This window comes from Dipodomys spectabilis, unplaced genomic scaffold (genome assembly GCF_019054845.1).
Source record: "Dipodomys spectabilis isolate Male_0828 unplaced genomic scaffold, ASM1905484v1 ptg000098l, whole genome shotgun sequence".
In the NCBI taxonomy this organism is placed as follows: domain Eukaryota; kingdom Metazoa; phylum Chordata; class Mammalia; order Rodentia; family Heteromyidae; genus Dipodomys; species Dipodomys spectabilis.
This window is the reverse complement of record NW_024870775.1, coordinates 17,001,303-17,019,030: the sequence shown is the minus strand read 5'-3', so window position 1 is coordinate 17,019,030 and position 17,728 is coordinate 17,001,303.

The window sequence follows — 17,728 nt, the reverse complement described above, 5'->3', positions numbered from 1 at the left end:
TTATCTTCACTTTTTAACCAGGAAAAAAAAAACAAACACTGTAAAGGACAGTGCTTAGGTCCTGAGTTCAAGCCCCAGTACTGGCACACACATGTACACATACAAAAAAAGAACAAAAGAAGGAGGAGGGGGAAGAGGAGAAAGAAGGAGAAGAAAAGAAATAAGGAAGAAGAATAAGGAGGAGGAGGAGGAGGAGAAAGAGGAGGAAGAGGAAGAGGAGAAAGAGGAGGAAGAGGAGGAGAAATAGGAGGAGAAAGAGGAGGAGGACGAGGAGGGGGGAGAGGAGGAGGAGGAGAAGGAGGAGGAGGAGGAGGAGGCGGAGGAGGAGGAGGAAGTGAGCTCTATGTGGCATGAAGCAGACATCCAGCATACTAATGGGTAACTATGCAACTCAACTCTGCTGTAACAAAACAACACAGGTTGGGAGCTGGAGCCATAGACCTGTGGAGGCAGAAAGCCAAATGAAGGTGTTGGCAGGGACGGTTCCTCCCAAAGGCATGCTCTTTGGCTTGTAGGCAGTCTTTGCCCTGTGTCCTCACACGGTCATTGCTCTATGTGCATCTGTGTCCTAATCGCTTCTTCTTGTAAGGATACTGGTCAGATTAAATTAGGCCCATGTTGATGACCTCATTATAACATCATCACTTCTTTAAACGCCCTTTCTCAAAGTACAGTCACCCTGGAGGTCCTGTTTGAGGCCACACAATCCAGTCCTTCTCAGCAGCCTCGGTGAGAGCACCACTGGTGAAGAAAGCCAGAGGCAGGCCATGGAGTGTGAGGAGGGGACAGCTGGAGACATCTGGGAAGGCCGTGCCCCCCATCTATGGTAATGAGCCATGCCAGACATAATGGCTTAAAACAACAACTTGTCTTAGGCTTGGCTGGACTCTTGGGGTAGATTGGAGAGGCAACACGCTCTCAGCCCCACAGCTGGCCGTCAACTGTAGTCATGGAAGTGGCCTAGGCTTGTCCTCTCTACATGTTCCTCACAACAAGGCTGCTGAGTGCCAAGACCCAGCACTGCCAGAATCCAAGTCCAGGACACTAAACTTGTGAAGCCATAGCTGCTCTCATAGTGAAACCCTAAATCAGGCTGGGAGGCATGGAGCTGTGGGAGCCACCACAGTCAGAATGCTGCAGGGAGACAGGTGGCCAGTGCTGGGACTCTGGGGTGTTTGCTAATCAGTGTCAGTGGAGAGAATGGGAGGCTGAAGGAAGTAGGAATGGAGTGATGATGTAAGCTCAAAGAACTTTACTGAGCACTTACTGCATGCCCTGCCCAGCTCTACATGCTTTGAACACCTATTTTACAGATTGGACTCAGGGCTCAGAGATTGAGGCCTAGGCCAGGAAGTCTTCATCCCTAACTACTGTCTCCCAACAAAGAGTATAATGAGCTGATTTATGCCCCTTTGACATCACTCAGCCACGTGTTGAAGTCCTCATCCCAGAACCTCAGAATGAGCCCTCATTGGGTAATTAAGTCATTTGTTGCATATATAATTAGTCAAGATGAGGCCATACTGGAGTAAGACACCATATGTCTGGTGCCCTTATAAAATGTAGACACAAGCCAAGTTCCGGTAGGTTACACCTGTCACCCTAGTTACTCAGAGGGCTGAGAGCTGAAGATCATGGTTCAAAGCCAGTCTGTACAGAAAAGTCCATGAGACTCATCTTTACCACAAAAAAGCAGAAGTAGAGCTGTGTCTCAAGTGGTAGAGTTCTAGCCTTGAGCAAATAAGAAGCTAAGAGACAGTGCCCAGGCTGAGTCCAAGACCCAGTATTAGCACCAAAAAAACTAAAGGCATCTTTTCCTTTTCAAACAGGAGCAGAAGCAGATCAGGTTCAGTATGTAGGCACAAGACAGAGGATAAACTTGATTTTCCTGCTTAAGTAGAAAGCCAAGGCTCTCTCCCACATATCCCTAGTTCAAGAGAGAGGAAGGAGGGGTGGCCCTAGGCCCTGAAGGGTTGTGTATCAGTTAGGTATTGCTGTGTAACAAACCATCCCTAAACTTAGCAGCATAAATCCATGATTGTTTCTCATTGCTGGATAACAAATCATGCCAAGACTTAGCAGCTTAAAAGAGCAATTTGCTGGGCTGGGAATAGAGTTCTTAGTGGTAGAATGCTTGCCTAGCATGCATGAATCCTCAGTACTACATACACAGAAAAAGCCAGAAATGGTGCTGTGGCTCAAGTGGTAGAGTGCTAGCCTTGAACAAAAGAACAATTCCCAGGCCTTGAGTTCTAGCCCTAGGACTGGCAAAAAAAAAAAAAAAAGAGCAATGAACAGGCGTGTTCCTGAGGCTGGCTGGTGGTAGGTGTCTGAACCACATGGCTGCCTCCAAGAGAATAGGTAGACTGGCTTTGTCCTCACAGGCAGAGGCCAAGAGTTGTGGCAGCAAAGACTCGAGTTTGATCTCAATCTGGTAGAAGTTTAGTTCCAGTATATTTGGTGAAGATACAGGTGTGAGACAGAGAGGATATTTCCAGTTTGTGGAAATATTCATTTTTACAGATGATGAGGCTTAAAGGCTTGAAGTCTTCAAGATGGGGAAAAGGACTGACTGAGATACCAGAAGGGTTTCTACACAGCCGTCCCCCCTCTGCCAAGCTAGCACACCCTGTGGGTGTCCTGGAGTGAAACTGGACACTTGTGGGTCTGCATCGCTTCTCTGGCCTCAGGGCGAGGTGGGTGCTGGAGGTCTCCGTCTGTCCACACTGATTTGTCTGGAGTTTGAGATGAGACTGTGGGAGCTCCAGCCTCACCACCCCCATGTCAGACAAGTGATGCCCCTGCCAGCCTCTGTTTCCTCATAGATGAAAGGCAGGAAAGAAAGATATGTTTCTCAATTCTAAAATCCAGAAGACCATGAATAATGGCAATTTTTTGGTAAAAAAAAAAAAAAAAAGATTTGACAGCTTGCCCAAAGCATTTGTTTACCCTTTTAGAATCCTCAGCCCCATCTTGCCCTGTGGATACATAACTGGGTAACAGAAGACATGCACACAATGTACTGTGCACGTGTCTTCCAACCTCTGGAGACCCCCAAAGCCCTACCATCTGGCAACAGCTCTGGTGTGAGGCACTGGGTGCAAAGTACCCAATGGGGTGGTGCCTGGCCCATGGCCTAGTGTGCTGCTGATACAGAGGAAGAAATTCTACACCCAATGTGCTTTGTTGCTTCTCAAGAGCCATACTTCCAGTTGGGCACTGGTGGCTCATGCCTGTCATCCTAGCTGCTCAAGAGGCTGAGATCCAGAGGATCAAGGTTCAAAGATAGTCTGAGACAAAAAAAAGTCTTCAATACTCTAATTTCAATGATCGCCAAAATCCAGACTAGAGACAGGATTCAAGTGGTAGGGAGCCAGCTGTGAGTAAGGAAGCCAAGCAAGAGGCAGAGGTATTGAGCTCAAACCATTGTACCAGCACATACATACATAGAAGAGGAGGAGGAAGAGGAGGAGGAGGAGGAGGAAGAAGAGGAGGAGGAGGAGGAAGAGAGGAGGAGGAGGAGGAGGAGGAAGAGGAGTGTAATGCTTCCAGAAACTGATCTACAGAAGACTGGATGAATGAACATCTCAGCTCCTAAATTCTCAAGTTTTCTCTCAGAGAGGGGCATGCATTGCTGGCCTCTAACCTTAGGCAGGTATGGATGGAAAAAATAGATGAGGACCCTGTCTTTGAACTTCAACATGAACTCCTCAGTGCCAGATCAAGTATTGAAAAATGTGGAGTCCATCTGTAGAGCTCTAGTCCGCATGGGGCCCATTAGTGAACCAAATTAACTGATGGGCTTTGTGTTCCAGGCTTATTTTTGTTTCCAACAACATTAAGAGAGTCTTTCAAAAGTGTGTGTGTGTGTGTGTGTGTGTGTGTGTGTGTGTGTGTGTGTGTGTGTGTGGTTTTTCACTCAAAGCTAGTGTTCTACCATTTGAGCCACAGCTCCACTTCCAGGTAATTAAGTGGAGATAAGAGTCTCTTTGACTTTTCTGTCAGGACTGATTTCAAACTGTGGTCTTCAGATCTCAGCTTTCTAAGTAACTAATATTAAAGACATAAGCCCCTGGTGCTGTGCTTTTTCAAGAGTTCTTAACTTCAATCTCATATACACTGAAAAGTATTATATAAATGTGGGAAACTGTATAGTAACTCAAACCACCATAGCAGCACCCCAGACTAGACAACTTATTTATTCCTTTGAAGCTCTGGCAGGTGGAATCAAAAACAAGGTATGGGCAGGGTTGGTTTCTCACAAGGCTTCTCTCCTCAGTTTGTAGAAGGCTGCTTTCTCCCTGTGCCCCCTATAACCATCCTCTATGTCTACCTGTGCCCAGCTGTGCCCACTGTCTTTTTATTTGTCAGTCATGGGGCTTGAACTTTGGGCCTGGGTGCTGTCCCTCAGCTCTTCAGCTCAAGGCAAGTGCTCTATCACTTGAGCCACAGCACCACTTCCGGTTTTCTGAGTGGTTTATTGGAGATAAGAGTCTCACGGAGTTTCCTTCCCAGGCTGGCTTTGAACCGTGTTCCTCAGATCTCAGCTTCCTAAGCAGCTAAGATTACAGGTGTGAGCTACTGGTGCCCAACTCCACTGTCTTTTTATAAAGATCCTAACCCTTTTGGATTGATCCATCTGGCCTTATTTTACCCTAATGGCCATTGAAAGGCTCAGTCTCCAAATATGGCCAGATCCTGAGCCTGAGCAGATGCAAGCATTGCTGTGGGAGCAGGAGGGGTACAATTCATCCCATACTAGGCTCCATCCCACAAGACAGAAAGTCCTTCCAAACCACAGGAGCACAGGCTGGATCCTGCAAACCCATCCCACACTGTGCCCAACCTGCCTCTCCAGTTCCCACCTGTGAAATGGGAGCACAGGGTTGCTAAAGAATGAAGTCACATCTAGCTCCTGGCATAATAGAGGCAGGAGCCAACCTGACAAGCTTACAGGGCTTTCTTCAACCCAGTGGGCATGTTGGGGTGGGGGATAAGGAGGAGGCTGTGCTATGGTGAGGCTGAGCCCCACACAGACTCAACATCAGGGAAGTAGCTGTTTCCAGGGCTTTTCATGCATCTCAGGGGCAGACAAGGGGGCAGGGTGTCCCTAAGCAGTGTCAGGCAGAGGCCCAGATCAAAGGGAGCCTGGCCCTGTGGTCTGAAGAATGAGGGGCTCCCTAGGCTTGGGCAACTTCCTGCAGGCCCCAGGTGGAAAGACAGACAGGACAAGAATAGGAAGAAAAAGCCAGTGCCAGTGGCTCACACCTGTAATCCTAGCTACTCAGGAGACTGAAGTCTGAGGATCACCATTCAAAGCCAGTCAGGACAGGAAAGTCCATAGGACTCATATCCAATTAGCCACCAAAAAGTAAAAAATAGAACTGTGGGTCAAGTGGTAGAGTGCTATTCTTGATCAAAAATGCTCAGGGACAGGGCCTAGGCCTGGAGGAGGGGGGGAGCAGGAGCGGGGGAGCAGGAGGAAGAGGGGGGAGCAGGAGAAGGAGGAGGAGGGAGAGCAGGAGGAGGAAAAAGAAGGAGAAGGAGAAAAAGAGGGAAGAAGAAGGAGGTCCTTTCCTGGCTGCAAAGTCATCTCCAAAGCATATCTGACTAGAGGACCTGTGTAACCTTTCCAGAAAGGACCTCCAGAATGGGCAGGAAACTGCCTAGCCCTTCATATTCTGCTGCCAGCCCCCTTAGGAAGCAACTCCCTTGAACTCAGGCTCTTGGAAGCCAGACCCAAGTCCCTGCCTGGTAATGTTTCCCGCAGAGAAGAATCCCCTAGCATGGCCTGACCCAGCCTAGGCCAAAGAAAGGGCCAGCCAGGAGAGTTCCAGAGGTACAGAAAGTTTGTGTTCCCTTAACCTAGCCAGCATTTCTGCCCCCAGATCCATCTTCACTCAGCCCAAGAACAGGTGGGTTGTGTTGATATCTGAAAGAGAGGGTCAGGGCAGCCCAGCCCAGCATCCACCACCAGAAAAGGCCAAGGGCTGAGACAGGCATGCTTGGACAGCTGTTAGAAACAATGGTCGAGGTAGTTTCCAGCCACATAGACAGACCTTCAAAAAACTACAGTGCAGAGTATAAAAAAGCAAGATGCAGAGCAAGACACGGTAACAGCATGATTTGAACCATCTAAATTTTTAAAAACTCATTAGCCAAATATTTATGAAGTGACAACAACACACATTTCCTAAGAATACACAAGCCGGCCAAGCATGACGGTGCATGCCTGTAATCCTAGCTCTTCAGAGGCAATACTTCTGCCTCTTGACTACTGATCACAAGTCCATCTGTGCAAAGTTAATGAGACCCTATCTCAAAAAAAAGCAGGGAAGGGAGAGCAGGGCCTGGTTCAAGTGATGGAGTACTTGGCTAGTATGCATGAGGCTCTGGGTTCAATCCCCAATACCATACAAATAAAAGAAAATCCAAACCACTGAACACATCAGAATGGGGTAGGGAAACAGATGTGTGGCCACTACTCAGCTACAACTGACTGGCACCATGGGAGTCCACAGCATAAAGAGCAAATACCGATCTGTGTGTGCCTTGGCTCCTATTGTATAGGGCAGCCTTAGGGAGGGACAAAAGATATCCCATTGTGGGAAGAGAATGCAGGCTGGAGTATTGCTCATAGCTTATTGTCAGATCTGAGCCTTCTTCACCTCTACAGCTGGAAATCTTGGGCAGTACAGAACCTGTGCAACTGTGCATGGCACAAAGGTTAGCACCCCAAGTGTCAGTACACCCAGGTAGCTGGATATAGAGACAAAGAGAATGTGAGAGGTGATAGGTTTATGAGAGAAGGAAGGATAGAGGGGAGAGAGGTTGGGCGGGAGATAGGGAGGGAAGGAGGAAGCCTTTGGGCCTAGATGGAAGGTCTCATCCCCAATCAAGTCTCGAGGAGAAGAGAATTAGGGGAGATAGAGAGTAGATGGGATTATGGATGAATTTTACTGTGTGTTGAATAAGTAAATGCTTGGTTTTTTTTTTAAAGTTAAAATAAAAGAAGCCAGCCGTGCGCTAGTGGCTCATGCCTCTAATCCTAGCTACTCAGGAGGCTGAGTGATATCTGAGGATCACAGTTCAAAGCCAGTCAGGCACGAAAGTCCGTGAGACTCTTACCTCTAATAAACCACTAGAAAATCGGAAGTGGTGCTGTGGCTCAAGTGGTAGAGCACCAGCCTTGAGCTAAGAACACAGGGACAGTGCCCAAGCCCAGAGTTCAAGCCCCTCGACCAACAAATAAATAAATAAAAGAAGCTCATTTGCCACCGTGGCTGAGGGGAGATGGGAAGCGACTGAAGGCTGCTTCTGGGGTGAGCTGGTGGGCAGGGAATGGGCGGCTTCAGGGAGTAGTAGAAAGTGAGATGCAGGCTCCCTGGGTCAAGGCCCTGAGGATCAAAGGTTTGCCTTTCTCTCTTTTCTGATGCCTGCTCATTTGTTTATGCCTTTTTGAATAAGACAGTGTAGAGCAGCCCGGGTGCTTCAAGGCTTCTATCTCTGCAAGGTTATGGTCTAGCAGGAAGTTGGTGGACTTTTGCTATTGTATTCTTTTTTAAAATTTTTATTTCTATAATATGTGCAGGTCCTAGGGCTTAAACTCAGGGCCTGGGGGTTGTCCCTGAATTTTTGTGCTCTAGGCTAGTACTCTACCACTTGAGCCACACCTTCACTTTCAGCTTTTTGTGGTTAATTGGAGATAAGAGTCTCATGGACTTTCCTGCCCAGAAACATCCTCAGATCTCAGCCTCTTGAGTAGTTAGAATTAAAGGCATGAGCCATTGGCACCCAATTTAGTATTCACTTTTTTAAAAAAATCATGTTCCATTTATGGCAAAAACAATACTGGTGTTCCATTTGTGGTAATGATACAGAATTTCCTCTTAAAAAATTTTATGGCTGGGAATGTGGTAGAGTGCTTGCCTAGTATGCCTGAAGCCCTCGGTTTGATTCCTCAGTACCATATAGAAAAAGCTGGAAGTGGTGCTGTAGCTCAAGTGGTAGAGTGCTAGCCTTGAGCAAAAGAAGCTCAGGGACAGTGCTCAGATCTTGAGTTCAAGCCTCACGACTGGCAAAAAAAAAAGGTCTATGCAGGGGCTGGAGGCATGGCTCAGATGGAAGAGCATCAACCTGTAAGAGAAAGGGTCAAACCCTAAGTTTAAGTTCAGGTCCTACTGTAAAAAGTTTCTGCTATTAAAAAAATGAGTGTCTTGCCTCTTCAGCAAATGGTGCTGGCAAAATTAGTTAATCACCTGTAGAAACCTAAAGCTAGATCCTTATATATCACCCTGCACCACAATCAACTCCAAATGGATCAAAGACCTCAAAGTCAAAGCAGATACCCTGAAATAATTACAGGAAGGAATAGGAGAAACCCTAGTTCTCCTTGGTACAGGCCAAAATTTTCTTAATAGAAACACAGAAACACAACAAATCAAAGAAAGGTCGGACAAATGGGATTGCATGAAGCTACAGAGCTTCTGCATGGCGAAGGACATAGCTAGCAAGATCAACAGAAAGCCCACAGATTGGGAGAAGATCTTCAGTAGCCATACAACGGACTAAGGCTTCATATCTAAAATATACTTGAAACTCAAAATATTAAATCCCTCAACAACAAATCCTCAAAGAAACAACTGCCCGATAAATAAGTAGGCTAAAGACTTAAAGAGAAACTTCTCTGAAGAGGAAATAAGAATGGCCAATAGACACATGAAGAAATGCTCAACCTCTCTAGCCATAAAATAAATGTAAATCAAAACAACATTGAGGTTTCACATCACCCCAGTTAGAATGGCTATAATGAAGAACTCTAATAACAACAGATGCTGGAGGGGATGTGGCCAGAAGGGATCCTTATTGCATTGTTGGTGGGAGTGTAAACTTGCTCAACCACTTTCGAAAGCAGTATGGAAGTTCCTCAAAAGACTCCACGGGCTGGGAAGGTGGCTCAGTGGTAGAGCGCTTGCCTTGCATGCCTGAGGCCCTGGGTTCGATTCCTCAGCACATAAGCAAAAAGAAAAAAGCCGGAAGTGGCACTGTGGCTCAAGTAGTAGAGCATAGCCTTGAGCTGAAGAGCTGAGGGACAGTGCCCAGGCCCAGAGTTCAGGCCCCACGACCGGACAAAAAAAAAAAAAAAGACTCTACATAGAGCTCCCCTATGACCCAGCAATCCCACTTTTGGGCATTTACCCAAATGATCACAAACAAGACCATACTAAAGCTACCAGCACAACTATGTTTATCATAGCATTATTTACCATAGGTAAGATATGGAACCAACTCAGATGCCCCTCAATAGATGAATGGATTGAGAAAATGTGGTGTGTATGTATACACACACACACACACACAAACAAAATGGAATTCTGTGCCTCCATCAGAAAGAATGACATGGCCCCATTTGTTAGGAAATGGAAAGACTTGGAAAAAATTATATTAAGTGAAGTAAGCCAGGCCCAAAGAAACATAGGTCCCATGGTTTCCCTTATTTGCAATAAATAGTACATGTGTAGGACAAGTAGAAAAGGTCAAAAGCTACGTTCATATGACCATATAAAATGATGTTAAGCAAAATGAACCCCAAGTTGGGGACACAAGTGGTTTTTTTCTTTCTTGCTATTGTTTCTAATGTATTTATAATGTACCATGTGATTTTTTTTGTTCTTTGTATGTTTCTCCCCCACAGTATAACCCCAGTTTTCACTGTATTTGATGTCGGTGCCCTGCATCTTGTATATACACCTCTCCTATTTGGGGAGGGGAAGGGAAAAAACAAAATGCTTAAATAGGAATACAGGTTGACACATTAAAACAATGAGATGTACAAGACACTATGCTGAAAATGAACTTTACAACTTTGGGGGAGTTAGTTGTGGAGGTGGGAGGGAAGGGATGGTAGGGGAAAACAAAGGAGCAGGCAACAATGCTCCATAGGAAATGTACTCATTACCTTGCTCATGTAACTATAATCCCTCTATACAGTATTGTTACAATAAAAAATGTACAAAAAATAAAGTTACAAAGCATTAAAAAATGAGTGTCTTGACAGATGTTACCACAATCTCATCATACAGTCAGCAATCTTACTCCTGGGTATTTAACTAAAGGAATTGAAAACTCACATTTACTCCAAAGCTTACACAGATATGTGCTGAGCTGATCTGTTAATTACTCATCAAAGGAATAATGTCTAGAATATATAAAAAGCTCCGCAGTGGCATGGATGGCTATGGCCTTCAACCCTAACTACTCAGGAAGCTGAGATCTAAGGATCTCAGTTTCAAATCAGTCCAGATAGAAAAGTCCATGAGAATGTTATCTCCTGTTAACCACCAAAATGCCAGACATGCAGATATACCTTAAATGGTAGAGTACTAGTCTTTTTTTTTTTTTTTTTTTTTTTTGTCAATCGTGGGGCTTGAACTCTGGGCTTGGGTGCTGTCCCTCAGCTCTTCAGCTCAAGGCAAGCGCTTTACCACTTGAGCCACAGCACCATTTCCGGTTTTCTAGTGGTTTATTAGAGGTAAGAGTCTCACAGACTTTCATGCCCGGGCTGGCTTTGAACCGCGATCCTCAGATCTCTGCTTCCTGAGTAGCTAGGATTACTGGCATGAGCCACTGGCACCCAGCTTAGAGTATTAGTCTTGAACAAAAAAAGTTAAGCAAAATGGGGGACCCTGGCCAGGTGCAAGTGGCTGAGGTATATAGTCCTAGCTATTCAGGAGGCTGAGATCTGAGGATCACAGTAAAAAGCCAGCCTGGGCAAGAAAGTATGTAAGACTATTATCTCCACTAAACTACCAAAAAAGCCAGAAATGTAGCTGTGGCTTAAGTGGCAGAGTGGTAGCCTTGGGACAGTGCGTAGGCCCAGAGTTCAAAACACAGGACAGGAAAAAAAAAGAATGTGAGGCCATGAGTTCAAACCTCAGTACCAAAACATGCAAAAGAAGAGTGCTCCAAAAATTAAATACCAAAAGAATAATACCAAATAAATACCAAAAGAATAAATAATTGAATTAATGAGCAAATTAACTGAACAGACCATTCTCCAAGGAAGTACAAAGTGCTAAAAAAATACACAAAGAAATGTATCCTTAGCCAAAATAAAATGCAAATCAAAGTGATACTAAAATTTCATTTTATCCCAATCAGAATTTCAATCATCAAGAAAATAAATGCTGCTGAAGATGTGGGGCAAAAAGGACCCTCATACATTGTTGGTGGGAAGAGAAATTATTGTAACTACTCTGGAAATCAGTATAGATTCCTTAAAAAAAAAAACTAAAGCCAGAACTATATATGATCTTACTATACCTTGATGAATGCATGAAAAAATGTGTTATATATACACAATGGCATATTACTCACCAATAAAGAAAATGAAGACAGCTTGGCACTGGTGGCTCACATCTGTAATCCTAGCTACTCAGGAGGATGAGATGTGAGGATTGTGATTCAAAGCCACCCTGGGCAGAAAAGTTATCTCCAATGAATCACCAAAAAGCCAAAAGTGGAGATGTGGTAATGGGAATAAATTTGGTCAGAGTATTTTATATACAAGCATAAAAACAGAACAACGAAACTTGTTAAAATTGTTTTAAGAAGTATTAGAGGAGATGGCTTTTATCTGGATAGATTGTATGCATGTATGAAAACATTATAGCAAAACTTCTGTACACAAGTAATGTATGCCAATAAAAAATCAAAACACAAAAAGGTGAGAACTATAGATATGGGTCAAATGATAGAGTACTTGCCTAGCATGTGTAAGGCCCTGGGGAGGAAAGAGTAGGGGAGGAAGGAGAGAGGAAGAAGGAAGAGGAGCAGGAGGAGGAGCAGAAGGAGGAAGAAGAAGAAGAGGAGGAGGAAGAGGAGGAGGAGGAAGAGGAGGAGGAGGAAGAGGAGGAGGAAGAGGAGGAGGAGGAGGAGGAGATTTTTAGACATTGTCTCAAAAAAATAAAATAGAGCCTGGCGCTGGTGGTTCACACCTTAATTCTAGCTACTCAGGAGGCTAAGATCTGAGGATTACAGTTCAAAGCCAGCCTGGGCAGGAAAGTCTGTGAGACTTTTACCCCCAATAAACCACTCAGAAAACTGGAAGTGGCGCTGTGGCTCAAGTGGTAGAATGTTCACCTTGAGCTGAAGAGCTGAAGGACAGTGCCTAGGCCCAGAGTTCAATCCCCACGACCAACATACATAAATAAATAAAGATAGATAGATAGATAGATAGATAGATAGATAGATAGATAGATAGATAGATAGATAGATAGATAGATAGATAGATAGATAAAAATAGAGTCAATATATTGAATGGTTCACACCTGTAATTTTAGCTACTTGGAGGCAGAGAGAGAAAGAGACCCCTGTCTCAAAACAAGCCAGACATAGTGGTCACATCTGTAGTCCCAGCTATGTTAGAGGCAGAGGTTGAAGGAAGGAGGTCTTAAGCCAGTCTTGCCTAAGACCCTACCCAAAACATAACTAAAGTGAAAAAGGACGGAAGGGCATCTGCTTAGCAAGCAAGAGATCTTGAGTGAAAAGCCTCCGTATCACTCAAAAAAGAAAAAAGAGAGAGATACTAGAAGTCAGAAATATGAAAACAAAGATAGGTTGAAAAGAAATCAAAACATCTACCAACAACAAAAAGTGAAGGGAGAAAAGAAGAGAGTCCTGGCCTGCAGGGGGCGTAGGTTTGCTTTACTGAAGTGAAGGGCCTGGCTCTGGAGCCTTCCTGAGGGGTGGGAGGGGGAGGGGGGAATGAGGACAATCTCAGCATTCCAGGAACATGCAGTCAGTGCACCTACTGCGTGCTGTGCCTGCTGTGTGCAGCCCAGGAAAGCTAAGACTCCCTTGTCTCCCAGACAACAGACAAAGATGACTGGAACACAGAGGAGGCCTCAGAAAGGCCTGGAGGACTTCCTGGAGAAAGCAGCTTCTAGACTGAATCTATTCGGGTTTTTTGTTGTTTTTGTTGTTGTTGTTGTTGTTGGTTTATTTCCATTTCCTGGAGCTCACTTTGGTAAATATTACTTTATATCATTAGATGCACATAGGCACTGTACCTTTATGTTCCTCCTCTAAGAGTATCCTTTTTTGGTCTCATTGTGTGTGACTGCCTAGAGTCCTGATACATCATATCCTGATCTATTTTAGCTCTAGCTTGCCCATATGAGAGAAAACATGTGCCATTTGTCTCTCTGAGCTTGGCTTACTTCACTTAACATGATTTGTTCTTGGTCCATCCATTTCCCTGAAACTGATATAATATTCTGTCTATTGGTGGTGTACAATTCCATTGTGTACCACATTTTTTGGATCCATTCATCTATTGTGGGGCATCTGGACTGTTTCCATATCTTGGCTATTGTGAATAGTGCAGCAATGAAGATGGGTGTACTAGTGTCTTTATCATATCCCAACTTGTGATGTTCTGGGTAGATGCCCAGGAGTGGTATGGCTGGGTTGTGAGAAAGATGTATGTTTAGTTAGTTCTTTGAAGAATTTCCAGACTGCTGTCCAGAGTGGGTTTTCTAGCTTACACTCCCACTGATGCAATAGGGTTTAGACTGAATCTTGAAAGGGAGGTAGGAATTCATCAGACTATAGGTCAGGCAGATATCCACGAAGCTGTCACAGGCCTGGCTGGCCCTGGGAATGAAGGCAAATGGGCCCCTTTCAAGCCACACCCTCCCCAGGGTTCACTTGGAGCCAGTCACCCTTCAGAGAAGATCACATGCCCCTCACTTCTGCATAGCCCAACCTGATTTGATCTCAGCATGGAGGCAGACCACAGGTTGAACAGCCATTTAGCTGACTGCACTTGTGCCACAAGGCTTCTTGGGACCATGGATATCCCCAGGAACTAGTCATCCCAGCTCTGGGCAGACGTGGAAGGAGCGTGGTGAGCTAGCATATAGGACTATGGTCTCATGGCAACCCTGGCCCTAGCAAAGGACTTATGCAGATACACAATGGCACCTGAGATTCAGCCATGGAAAATTAGGTGCCCGATGGGGACATAGAAGCCTCCAAGAAACACCTCACTGAAGGGAATTTCTATGTGACAACAAACACAAGCAAAGTCCCTAGACAAATCAAAGTCCCAGCCAGCTAAAATTGCACCCACAGAAAAGGAAAAAGGAAATGGTCCAAGCCTTCATTTTGTTTGGAAGGGAGAAGGGCTGGGCTGGGGGCTACATTGTGAGAATTCGGGGAAGGGGATTCCCTAAGAAGATAACATCTGAATGAGGAAAGGAGGCCAGAGGGAGTTGGTTGTGTTGGGTTTGGAGGAGGAGTTTTCGGCAAAGGGAACAGCACATGCAAAGGTCTTGGGACAGGTGCTGGAGGAGCAGCAGAAGGGAAGGAGAACCTATGGGGATCTGATTGCAGAAGTTCAAAGTGGGGTCTCTTGCATACCTGTGTCTCTCTGCCACACACACCTGACACGTTGCAGTCTTTCAAAATATAGAACAGGAAGTGGAAGTGTGGCTTGAGTGGTAGAGTGAAAAAGCCAAGCATGTGTGAAAGGCCCAGTGTTCAAATACCAGTAGTAGCGCACGTGCACGTGTGCGCACGCATGTGCGCGCACACACACAAACACACACAGAGTCGAAAATGTAGTACTCCAAAGTCGGCCCTCAGGAGGACAGGCCCTGGGGCTGCTTGGGATCGCGTGGTGCCACCCAGTGTCTAAACCAGGTCCTGACAATATTTCCTTCTGACCAGTCCCTTCTTTGGGGGGGCTTGGAAGTGGCTGTCACCTAGACAAGTCTCAGAGTCCCTGGGCTGGCTTCCCTTGTTTCTGCATAGCAGGAAGCCTGCACCCAACCTGTGCAGGCCGTAAGGTATGCAGAGCCCCAGAAGAGAAGCATGCTGGGGTCACTGAGCCAGGGCCCTGGCAGTTCCCTAGGCTGCACTGAGCTGTCCTTACTGCAAACTGCTCTGAGACCCCAGAAGTATCCCTGTCTCCACTGAAAGCATCCCTGTCCTGAGTTCAAGCCCCAATACTGTCATGAAGGAAGGAAGGAAGGAAAGCAAAAGACACTTAACTATCACCTACTCATCCTGGGCCTCAGTCTCTTCAAGAGGAGTGCCCACATGGGCCTGCAATCTCCCCGGGCCTCTTCTAAATAACTTGCCTCCTGTGACGGTGAGCTCAGCCCTTGCCGTTATCGGTAGCATCCCCTCCAGGAGAAGTGCTAGGGGCTTCCAGAGCAATAGGCACAGCCAAGCCCCCCTAGGACTCAGAACACCCTGTCAACTCACCCCCATGTGACCCTCACCTGGCGATCTGCTCCTGGCCACTCTCTCAACACCCATTGCCAAGAGAGTCCCAAGCTGTCCACTCCCCTGGGGTCCTTCTCACCACATGCAGCCCAGACTCACCTTCTGTAGCTGGTCTCCCAGACCAGACACCTGAGTACTCTCTTCACCACGGACCTTGAATTCTTCCCTCTGCCCTCACACCCACGGACCCCGAATTCCACCCTCTGTGCTCATGTGGGCCCATTGTGTCCCTCCCACTGTGGACCTTCCTCCTCCACAGCTCCTGCCTGGTCCCCTACTGCCAGACACAGCAAGAGAGACCACTTGCCCACTTCCCACCAGAGGGAAGCTAAGGCCCAGGGACTCTGCACCTACTGCCCCAGGCCCTTCCTTTCTTTTGCTTCAGTTCACCTACTTGGTGATGCTTGCTTCTTCTTGCACACTACTCCTTCTGAACCCTTTTTTTCATGTGTGGAGGTATTTGTGCTTGAACTCAGGGCCTCATGTTCTTGCTTGATTTTTTTTTCCGGGAGTAAAGACTAATGTTCTACAACTTGAATCACAGCTCCACTTTCAGCGTATTGTTGGTTAACTGAAAACAAGGGTCTTGCAATTTGCCCAGGCTGACTTCAATCTACAGTCCTCAGATCTCAGCGTGCTGGGTAGTTAGGCTTACAGGTGTGAGCCACTGGGACCCAGCCAAAGTCCTTTTCATTTGGGGACATGACACAGTTTATTTACTTACCTTGTTCACTGTCTGACTCTGACGTGGAAATAACTCCCAAGGGTGGAGATCTCTCCTGTCCTGCTCTGAGCGGTATCTCAGTACCTCCACAGGCTTACACCCATGTGAGTGTTGCCTGGCAGTACTCAGTGAATGTGTTCACAAGTGATGAATGCAGTCTTCCACATTGCATGACTGAATGATATGATCTAAGAATGAAGGAAAAGTCAAGAACCTTGTGCAATGTAGGCACAAGAACTATTAAATTTTTGGTAAAATAACAGAATTTTTTTTTGGGGGGGGTCCAGTCGTGGAGCCTGAACTCTGGGCCTGGGCGCTGTCCCTCAGCTCTTCAGCTCAAGGCTAGCGCTCTACCACTTGAGCCACAGCGCCACTTCCGGCTTTTTTCTTTTTGCTTATGTGGTGCTGAGGAATCGAACCCAGGGCCTCAGGTATGCAAGGCAAGCGCTCTACCACTGAGCCACCTTCCCAGCTCAATAACAGAATTTTTAAAAGCTAACGTTTTAATGATTTTTTCTTTCTTCCTTTTTCTTTCTCTTTCTTCCTTCCTTTTTTTCTTCCTTCCTTCCTTCCTTATTTCTTCCTTTTTTTCTCTTTCTTTCCTTCTTTCTTGCTTTCATTGTTGTTGTTGTTGTTGCTAGAACTGGGGCTTGAACCCAAGGCCTCAGACTTTCACTTTACTTTCTTTGCTCAAGGATGATGTTCTACCACTTGAGCTACAGCCCCCACTTCTGGCTTTTTGCTAGTTAATTGCAGGTAAAGTCTCTCAGACTTTTTCTAATCAAACTGGCTTTGAACTACTACCCTCAGATCTCAGCTTCCTGAGCAGCTAAGACTACATATGTGAACCACCAGCACCCAGGTAAAAACAAAACAAAACAGCAACAACAAAAACCACAACTTTTCCTTTGTGCCAATACTGGGGTTTGAACTCTCACTTGACAGTTTTGCTCAAGTTTGGTGCTCTACCACTTGAGCCATACTTCCACTTCCTTAATCATTTTTTAAAGATGTGGTTAGAGGATTAAAATGCATTCGCATGGTCATGCAGCTGTCCCTGCTAACCATCTTCTGCACTTATCATCTTCATAACCAAAACTCTGTCCTCATTAAACACAAAGTCCTCATGCCCCTGTCCTGGCCTCTCAAAGGAACAGATCACCGTGCACTGGCCACTAAGACAGCACTCACACCATGCCCGGAGCTACATGAGGTCGGATTGTGACTTACAGGCGGGCATCAAGGGAAAAGAAAGCCAAGGACCCACTGGGAGCTATTTCCTCAAGGCTTAGGAACTGTGCCTGGACTGGGGGCACCTTGCCTGCATTGGCTCCCTGATAGCACAATGGAGGGAGACTTGGTGGTGGTATGTGTGTGTATATGTGTGTATGTACCCATCCTGGGGCTTGAACTCAGAGCCTGGGCCCTGTCCCTGAGCTTTTGTACTCAAAGCTAGTGTTCTACCACTCGAGCCACAGCTCCACTTCCAGCTTTTTTTGTAAGTTATTTGGAGAGAATAGTCTAAGACTTCTGTGACCATGCTGGCATTGAACCTGGATCCTCAGATCTCAGCCGCCTGAGTAGCTAGAACAACAGGTGTGAGCCCACCTGTGCCCAGCAGGTTTTATATCCCTGTGGTTACGGACCCCAAACAGATGCACTGGGCATCTGAGAGCAGGAACACCAGATTTCAAGAAAGCAAGGCAGGGC